This window comes from Elephantulus edwardii, unplaced genomic scaffold (assembly GCF_000299155.1).
Source record: "Elephantulus edwardii isolate Elephantulus edwardi_28Jun2011 unplaced genomic scaffold, EleEdw1.0 scaffold00366, whole genome shotgun sequence".
Lineage (NCBI taxonomy): Eukaryota > Metazoa > Chordata > Mammalia > Macroscelidea > Macroscelididae > Elephantulus > Elephantulus edwardii.
In genome coordinates, this window is record NW_006400116.1 from 140,526 (window position 1) to 149,796 (window position 9,271).

Below are 9,271 nucleotides of genomic sequence, written 5' to 3' on the forward strand. Positions count from 1 at the left end.
AATGTAATTCATCACATCAACAAGAAAGATTGGTACTTTGAATCACCCACCTTTATCCAAGGAAGAGCACCAAGACAGTCTGCTTCCATAAGGATTTACATCTTTGGAAACCCAGAGGAGTCGCAGAGAGTTCAAAAGGCAGTGGATTTGGCTCTTTAAAACATGAACCTTAGGTTCTATCGCTCAGCCATGGCCAAAATCAAGGCTCGGGACTTTCGCGGAATGAAGGAGGAGCTGTTAAAAACAGCTGGACGCTGAAGGTGGAGCTTCCCCAGCTGCGCGTCGCCAAAGTGACAGGCTTTTAAGCTCTCCAAAATCCGAGTTGTCCGAAAATCCCGTGTTCTCTCTGTTATTAACCAGACTCAGAAGGAGAACCTCAGAAAATACTATAAGGGCAAGAAGTACAAACCCCTGGATCTGCGGCCCAAGAAAACACGTGCCATGCGCCGAAGGCTCAACATGCATGAGGAGAAACTGAAGACCAAGAAGCAGCAGCGGAAAGAGCGTCTGTACCCACTGCAGAAATATGCAGTCAAGGCCTGAACTTAAATAAAACACAAAACTAAAATAAAAAAAAAAAAAACCAACACAACAACAACAACAAAAAACCATGAACCTTTAAAAGTAAAAGGATCCATTTGCTAGTATTTGGAAAGCTTATTTTAATTGTTGGCCATACTGGTGGGGTTACGTTTGTATTCTATATAGAACAGTGTAAATATGAAGCTAACTTTAAATAAATAAGACCCTCAGATGTTGGGCAGCTCTGAGGATCTTAATCTTAAACCCAAACCTTTAATTCTATACCTCTACTCCATCACTACACAAGAAGAGTACTAAGTATCCAGTGGACTACCAAAAGAACAGGTATGTCTTAGAGAGGTGCAGCCAGAGTGCTTCTTGCAGGCAAAGATGATGAAGCTTCATCTCTTGTACTTTAGACATGATGGGTAAAAAGGGACATACATCATGTTTAGAAAGGTAGGGGAACAGTGAAGGAGAGGATGACCCTCAACCAGATAGATGGGCACAGTGACTGCAGCATTGTGTTGGAGATTGTGAAGATGACACAGGATAGGACAAAGTTCAGATCTGTTGTTCTTAGGGTCACTATGAATCATACTTGACAGGACCTAACATCAATCATGTGTCCATACAGGGACCTTGAATGGCCTGAATTTGACCTATAGCTGTATTTTGTTTGGCCAGCACTAGTCTGTTAAATAAGGAGTTGTGATAGCCTAATGGTAAGGAACTACACTAACAACCCAAAGGAACTTGGTTCAAGTATATCAGCTCTTCTGAGGGAGAAAGTTGGGCAGTCTCCTCCCTTGTGATTTACAGTCTCTAATAACTCATTTGAGAGTCATTTGAGTTTATACCGACTCAACAACACATTACAGTCTATCATAGTACTAGTTAAAAAAAGAAAAAAAAATTTTCTTTGAAATCTAGGCCCCTTCTGGATTCTCCTGGGAAAAGTATTCCGTGAAAATGGTAGTTTCTGGCCACACCAAGTCTGCTTTCTTGTGAAGCAACCACTGACTTTGGTCACATTAGTGGCTGACCCTAAAATAAATAGATTGATCGATCGATAGACCAACTGACTGACCTATAGATAACCAGTTTGGATTTTGACAACCAATGGAGGATGTCTTCTGTTCCAGCACTGAAGAGCAGAACGAGTTGGAGGACACTCTGGGGTGGCCAGCTGAGTTACTAAGGCGTCCTAACTGCCTTTAATAGTGATTGACACTATTTTGTGACAAGCAGGCACTTCCTTGCTGAGCTAATGGAGAGGTGATTTCTTAATATACTATTCTGTGCATGTCATATTTACTTGTTTTTATTGTGATTTGAGTAAAAGTTTACAAAGCAAATAGGTTTTCCATCCAACCCTTCTTACACATTGTGCTTTATCACATTACTTATGCTAGCTAACCATACTCCTCCCACTTCTGTGATTCTTAATTCTTGTTTCCATTAATCCTTCTGCCTGAGCTCTCATCCTTTGGGAAATGCTGCTCTTTTCACCTTATGTGGTTATTCTAAAGCATGAGAGCCTCTCTGGTGTAACTGTTCACCTTTAACACTTGTCTGTTAATCAGTGAAAAGTTGAGCTATAGGGGTGAGATTTGATCCAACTTTGAAAGATGATTAAGACTATGGAAATCCCATAGTCTCTGGAGTTCCAGTCTTTTGCAGACAAGTAAGTGTTTCTTTTTTATAAGTTTTGTTCTAGTCTCCCATTCTGTGCAGCCCTGCTGTGAGCCCTCTGAGAGTGGTTCCACAGTGCTAGCCAGGCACCATTAAGTTACTCGGATTTCACAGTCCAAGAAGTTGTAGTTCTTGTAGTCCTTTGCACCAGTTGTTTCTGTACATCTTTACATTTATTTCCTCTTCTTTATTCTGGACAGAGACTAATAGTTGTACTTTAGATGCTGCTCTCAAGCTTTTGAGACCTCAGTCACTATTCACCCAAGTAGGATGGACATGAGAAGAGAGTAGTGAGAGGGAAGTAAAAATCATTAAGTAGGTAATAGACACATATGAAGATGGGTGAAGAGAAAAACAGACAAAGGATGATCAGCACAGTACCACTAAAGAGAAAGACAGGGTGAACACAAGGAATAGAGCAGCAAAAGTCAAAGCTGCTATATACAGGATCGTGCAGTATTAACAATAATAAATGTTAATCTACAAGCAGATAACTTATGCAGATAGGCAGGACTAGGGACTGATGATGGGGACTTCACTGAGGGCTATGCATAGGTTTGCCAGTATCTCTGCATTCGTATTTGCATATGCTGTGCAGATATCTATGTATATTGCAGAGCTAAATGTGCAAAGTATGTGAACATCTCAATCAGAACCAGACACTCAAGGATCCACAAGAACATAGTCTTTGGGAATATCAAGGTCAGTTGGTCTGGCATGGCATATTTAGTCGGAAATAGTCTGCATTTCTAGAGCATCAACTATAAATACAAAAATATATTCCAGAGCCAGATCTGAGTAGATTTTTGGATCACCTCCAGCTGGCTCCAGTTGCGAACTTGACAGTAACCTGTGGAAAATGCTGTCAAGGCCCAGCACCACTGTGCTGCTGGCACCTGGGCCTCGAAGGTAACCCCGACCGTGCTAGGTATTTGCTGCCTGCTGGGTGGGCCAGCTACATGTATTGGCCATGTCCCCATGAGGTGAACTGCTTGATACACTGGCTGTGTCCCCACCGGGTGGACTGGCTTGTACCTGTTACATCCCACAGTACCTTTTTGCGATGAGGAGCTTCCAGGTTTTCCCACCGTTGTGAGAACCAGGGTGAGTGTCCTTTTCTTTTTCTGATACAGCTGATGAGCATTTGGAGGGGTTGGCAGAATAAGGGAGCATTCCAGGGATAACGCACCAGGAAACCGTTATTTTTGGTTTGAGCAGTGCTGGCTTGCTCTGAAAAGAGGTGGGTTTTGTGTTTAGTGAACAAAAAAATACTCTTAGTGAGGGGAGAGAGGATTTTTTTTTCCAGTTGGCATTATTGCACTCTCTCTTCTGTTTTTGGACCTTGTCACACTAGGAAGGACTAAGAAGTTGATCAAGTTCTTCTCCTTCTGCTAGGGCACTTTTCTTTTACTGGGGGCTCTTTTGTCCAAAAGCCAGCTGAGGTGGGGGGAGAAATAGTTCAAGAAGGCAGTCTGACTGGTAAGGTTTTGTGCTAAACATAACCTCTGCCTGTCTTTTCTTCTTACTTTTGCTTCTGGGCAAATGTATGAGAAGCTGATCGAAATTCCTGCCTTTCTTGATGGATCAGTGTGCCAATAATTCCACATAGAAAGTGAAAGACCCTTGTACAAGCCCAGCTGATAGGTTTCTCTGGAACTTCTCACTCAGTAGTTTAGATGTGCATGCAGGCAAATGAGAAACAATTGTTTTCGAAATACCTAGTGGGAATTAGTTGCAGCTTTACTTCTGTTAAATACATTCTTATTTTTTTAATTAAGGCTAGCATTTTTGTAGCTAGATACTTGAAAGAAAAGCTGTAATATTTCAGGATTTAATACTAATCATAGTGCTTGGGGAAGTTGTTGTGTATGAAGTGTCTCTTTAGTGTTATGTCAGAGCATTGACGAGACCAGCTATAGCCACTGGACTTTGAAGCCCAGTCCTTCTTTTTTAACCTGAGTCAGTTGTTTAAAGTTGTAAGTACCTGCACCTTACTCTTCACAGTGTGAGATTCTGAAAGGGATGTGAGCACAGTGCATTTGATGTGGTCATGTGGCAGAGCAAAGTCTGTGGTACAGTTAAGTCACTGACCTGGCCAGGATACTGCCCAACTACTTTGACCGAGATCCCAGCTATTTCCCCTGCTGGTGAAAGTGGTGATATGAGAGAGGCAGATAGCATGAGTAAAACCGCCCAGAAACATAGATTCTTCAGGCATTGGAGGTATTCCTCTTTGGAGAGCCACATGATACATTTTCCTACCAAAAAAAAAAATGACATATGTCTTTTAACTCTGTGCCAAAGTATTTATAGAAAAATGTACTGCGGTGAATATAGCTCAAAACACCTCCACACACTAACAGTCTTGTTTAACCAGGAGACCAAGATCCAGAGTATTGTCATCCCTTCCCCAGAACCTACTTTGTGTCCTCTTCAGTTTCTATCCATCTATTTCTGATATCAAAGGTTAGTTTTATCTACCTTTGAATTTTATGTAAATGAACTCATGGTTACACTCATTTTCATTGTTGTGAATATATTACAGTTTATGCATTTTACTGTAAATGAGTGTTTGTGTAACTTCCAGTTTGGGATAACTAACTATAATACTCCCATAAATAGTCCTGCTCTGCCTTTTTATGTTTCTGTTGGGTTTTTCTGTGGGAGCTATGGTGGCCTAATGGGTGTGGAGTTGTGCTGCCAGCCTAAACGTTTATGATTGTTTAAAAGAGAGTGTTTGTGGAAATATATACTCATGTTAGTTCTGTATGAGACATTGGGGTATATTACAGATTGGCTGACTGAAAAGGAACCAGGATGGAGTTTCAGTTAATATTGATAATAATTAAATAACTCATTGTCCTGAAACTTTTAATTTGTTATAGAAATGGATGTGCTTGGCCTTTGCCATCTAGGAATCAAAGTTGGGTCTTCATAGATGTGCAGGGTCAGATTTTACTGGTGATGACCAGAGCTGGGCTCTTAAGCGTGCGTCCTGGTGGAGAGGCAGCTGATGCTTCACAACATTTAATGAAAGGATATTCAACAGAGCTGTGATTTAAAGATGCTCAGATCTCATCAGGCTACTGCTCCTGAAGAAGGGTAAGCCAGTGGATTTCTTAAAAATAAAGGCTGAACTATCAGACCATCTTCAGCCCCAGACCACCAACTTCTAGGTGAAGAACCACCAACCTCTTGGACTCCCTGCCTGGAATTTGGTGAGGTGTAACATTGTACATCTCCAGGGACATATCCTGGGATCCTGATATGGCTGTGTTTAGGTGTAAAAGTCTCCGCACAGCCAGCCATCTTATGACATGGCAGTGATGATGCCCTTTTTGTCTTGAAGACACTGGTTGGTTGAGATTTGGTTGACAGTTACTGTGTCAGTTCATCTTGTTGTGTCAGTTCCTCTCTTTCTCTGACCCTCTGCCTTTCCCAGCACATGTCTACACGTAGTCGTCGTCTTTTTTTTTTTTAGGGCTTTTCAATCTGTATTGAGAACAGATCATTTGGGAAACTGGACTTTGTGAAGAAGTACATGACATCAGAGTTAGAGGAATACTTAAAACAACTTGCGTTATGCAGATGACACAACCTTGCTCCCCAGAACTGAGGAGGACATGAAGCATTTGCTGCAGAAGGTCAAGGTCATAGTTGACTCAGTGTCATAAAATAGGAAGAACACATCCATAGTTAGAGATTGCCCGTCTTTTCCCCTCCTAGAGCTGCTGGTGCCTTCAAACCCACAGAGGGGCTGTCTTTGGATTACCAGTACAAGTTCCTATAGGGACAGTATCTCAGTTGAGAAAAATCAGTAAAGATTAGAACTTTTGAACTAAACAGTTAGAGATGTGATTGACACCTGACTGTGAGACCGAACAGAGGAGAAATTGTGCTGACACCCTGAAAGCAGACTATTCAAAGCAGCCAGCTGCTCCTTGGGAAGAGGATGGAGTCTCCTCTCATGCAATTACAGCCTCTGGAAGCCCATTAGAAGGTCAGCAGTGAATCAGTTTGGACTCAATGACACATAACAGTGTGGTGGCTTAATCTGTAGGGAGTAACTCAAAGGTGATGCCTCTGTAGTGTTCAAATCCACCAGTGGCTCCTTAGGAGAAAGAAGGGCAATCTCTTCTTGTGCAGTTTACACCTTGAGAAAACCTACTGAAGGGCCAGCCATGAATCAGTTCCCACAGGACAGCAGTGAATTTTGAATGGTTTGTTACATATAAATTAAATGCTACAACTACTAGTATGAGTGTTTTCCAAGATTGGCTATGTCCTGGGCCTTAAATTCCAAGAAATAATCAAGGGATTAAAATAGATTAAGTTTGTCAGATCAAAATTCAGTTCAACTACATAGAAATAGGAATTAAGAGAGTAATAGAAAGTGGCTTTGTATTTGGGAATTTAAAAAAGAATATCACTTTAATTTTTATTTATAGACCAAAAAAAAGAATAGGAAATAATGACAATAATTTTGCAAGTTGTAAATAACAGTATTTCTACCAAAATGAAATTTATTAACATGGAACTAAGAAGAGTTAGAAAATCTATATAATTCTAAATTGAAGCTTTGCAGAAAACATGCTAGACATGGTTAGCTCTTCTTAACTTTAAAAAAATTAGCAGTTCCAGTTCTCAAATTTTTAGGAAACAGAGAAAGAAGTGTACTACTATGCACTAATTTTGGTAAGTGTAGAGTATAACCTGTTCCAGAAGCTGACAAGAATCATGGATGAAAATTATCACTCAAAACAATTATGAGATACCATCTCACCCTAGTAAGAATTGCAAAATTTAACAGAACAGCAAACAACAAATGCTGGTGAGGTTGTGGAGAAACTAGAACCCTGGGTATTCACTGTTGGTGGGAGTGTAAAATGATGCAACCACTATGGAAGGCTGTATGGTGCTTTCTCAAAAAGTTGCAAATAGAAATTCCATTTGACGCAGCAATTCCACAACTGGGAATATACCCCAAAGAAACCAGAACTGCCACCCAAGCAGTTATATGCACACTCATGTTTATTATAGCTTTGTTCACAGTAGCAAAGAGTTGTAAACAACTTAAGTGCCCGTCAGCAAACAGATGGATAGAGAAGCTGTAATATATTCACACAATGGAATACTACACCTCACTGAAAAACAAGGAACTCATGAACTACAAAATGGGTGACCCTAGAGGACATTATGCTGAGTGAAATATCTCAGTCACAAAAGGACAGAAACTCAGAAAAAGGCAGTAAAATGGGACTAACATCAGGGTTGGGGGGGAGACTGAGAAAGAGGGTTTAAATTATATATACTGCATTAAAACAGATGAGGGAGAAAACTTTTTAAAAGTGATATATGATTAGGTATTATTGTCACGACAGGAGTCCAAAACGAAGGCTGCATAGTGGAGTGGACTTGGGGGCAGGGATTGTGTAACAGTGAAAGAATTTTACTTTTCAAAGAGAAGAGCGAACTTTGGGGGGTTGTTGGGCATGGAGAAAGTGCAACAATGAAAGAATGGAAATCCAAAGTCTCTCTAAACTTTCATTAAGATTAATTTAAAAATACAATAAAAAAAGAAAATGATCACTTATGCTTGAAAGATACAAACCAAATCTATAATGTAGAAAGTTTGCCATAGTATCTTAAAATGTAAAGTTGGTTTAACATTAAAAAAATAAGTATGTTTGTCTCTTAGGCTGAAAAATTACAGGAGAAGAGTAGTAGGATTATTTTGGTAATTGCAGAGAAAATATTTGAGAAAATTAAACTTCTCTTCACACAAACTAAGAGTAAAAAGCAACTTCTTTAACCTGTTAAAGAATCTCTTAAAAAATCCCATTTCAGACAGCTTCCCCTAGTTTTTTTCCTTTCTTAAAAATTTTGTTGAGAATATACACAGCAAAATACACTAGTTCAACTGTTTCTGGATGTACCGCCCACTGATGGTATATTTTTTGCGACATGCAGCCATTTCACCCTCCTTTTTTGAGTTACTCTTCCCCTGTGAATATAAACGTATACTGCCCCCTAAGTATCCTATCTAATTCTGAATTCTTTGTTCTCTTGGATTCTGTGTTGATAGTTCTGAGAAGACTGTGATGCTCAAGACAGGCTTTTCCCCCCCTTACTAGTTTTGTTATACTGTTGTTTGATTATAGGGGAGTATCAGGGGAAAGGAGTTGTGCTGCCAACCCAGAGCCATGTGATTTAAGTCCACCAGGTACTCCTCAAGAGAAAGATGGGGAGTCTCCTCCTGTGTGAATGTTTATCTCAGAGCAGTAGTTTCAGAGATTTAGCCAACCTTACAAATCATCTGAGAGGCCGGACGTTATGAAGAAGAGTGTTAGCATCTGGATTGGAGGAAGACTCATCAGCAACTTGCATTATGCAAGTGACACAGCTTTGCTTGCTGAAAATGAGGAAGACATGAATTCCTTTTTGCAGAAGATCAGAAAATACAGCCTTTGATATGGATTGCAATTCAGCTTCAGGAAAACAGAAATCCACCACATAATAGGATAGAGATAAGATTGAAGTTGTCAACAATTTCATCTTGCTTGGATCCACAGTCAGCACCCTTGTCACCAGCAGTCGGGAAATCAAGTCATAGTGTATAGGGTAAATCTTCCATCAGAGACCTCTCTAAGGTGTTACAGGAGCAATTATGCCAGTTAATAGATGCATCTGATTCAATGTTGGTTTTTTTTCCAAGTACTTGTTATATATCTGAAAATTGGATAATGATGAGGATAAGAACAGAAGAATCGATACCATTGAGTTGTAGTGTTGGAGAAGAGAACGGAACTTTCCTAGGGTTTGCCAAGAGAACAAATATATCTTGGAGAAAATTCAGCCAGTAGTATGCTCCTTTGAGGCAGGGGTGGTGAAGCTTTGTCTCACATACTTTGCACATGTTCTTAGGTAAAGCTGGTCCTTGGAGAAGGATATTTTCTTGGAAAGGTGGTTTACAATAGCAAGGAGTTGGAAACAACCTAAATGCCCATCAACAAACGAATGGGTAGAGAAGCTGTGGTATATTCGCACAATGGAA

General features: G+C 40.2%; 1 pseudogene; it reads left to right on the forward strand.

The window, feature by feature from the left end:
* Window positions 1-189: 189 nt before the first annotated feature.
* On the forward strand, window positions 190-543 carry LOC102871749 (annotated as a pseudogene).
* The last annotated feature ends 8,728 nt before the right edge of the window (window positions 544-9,271 follow it).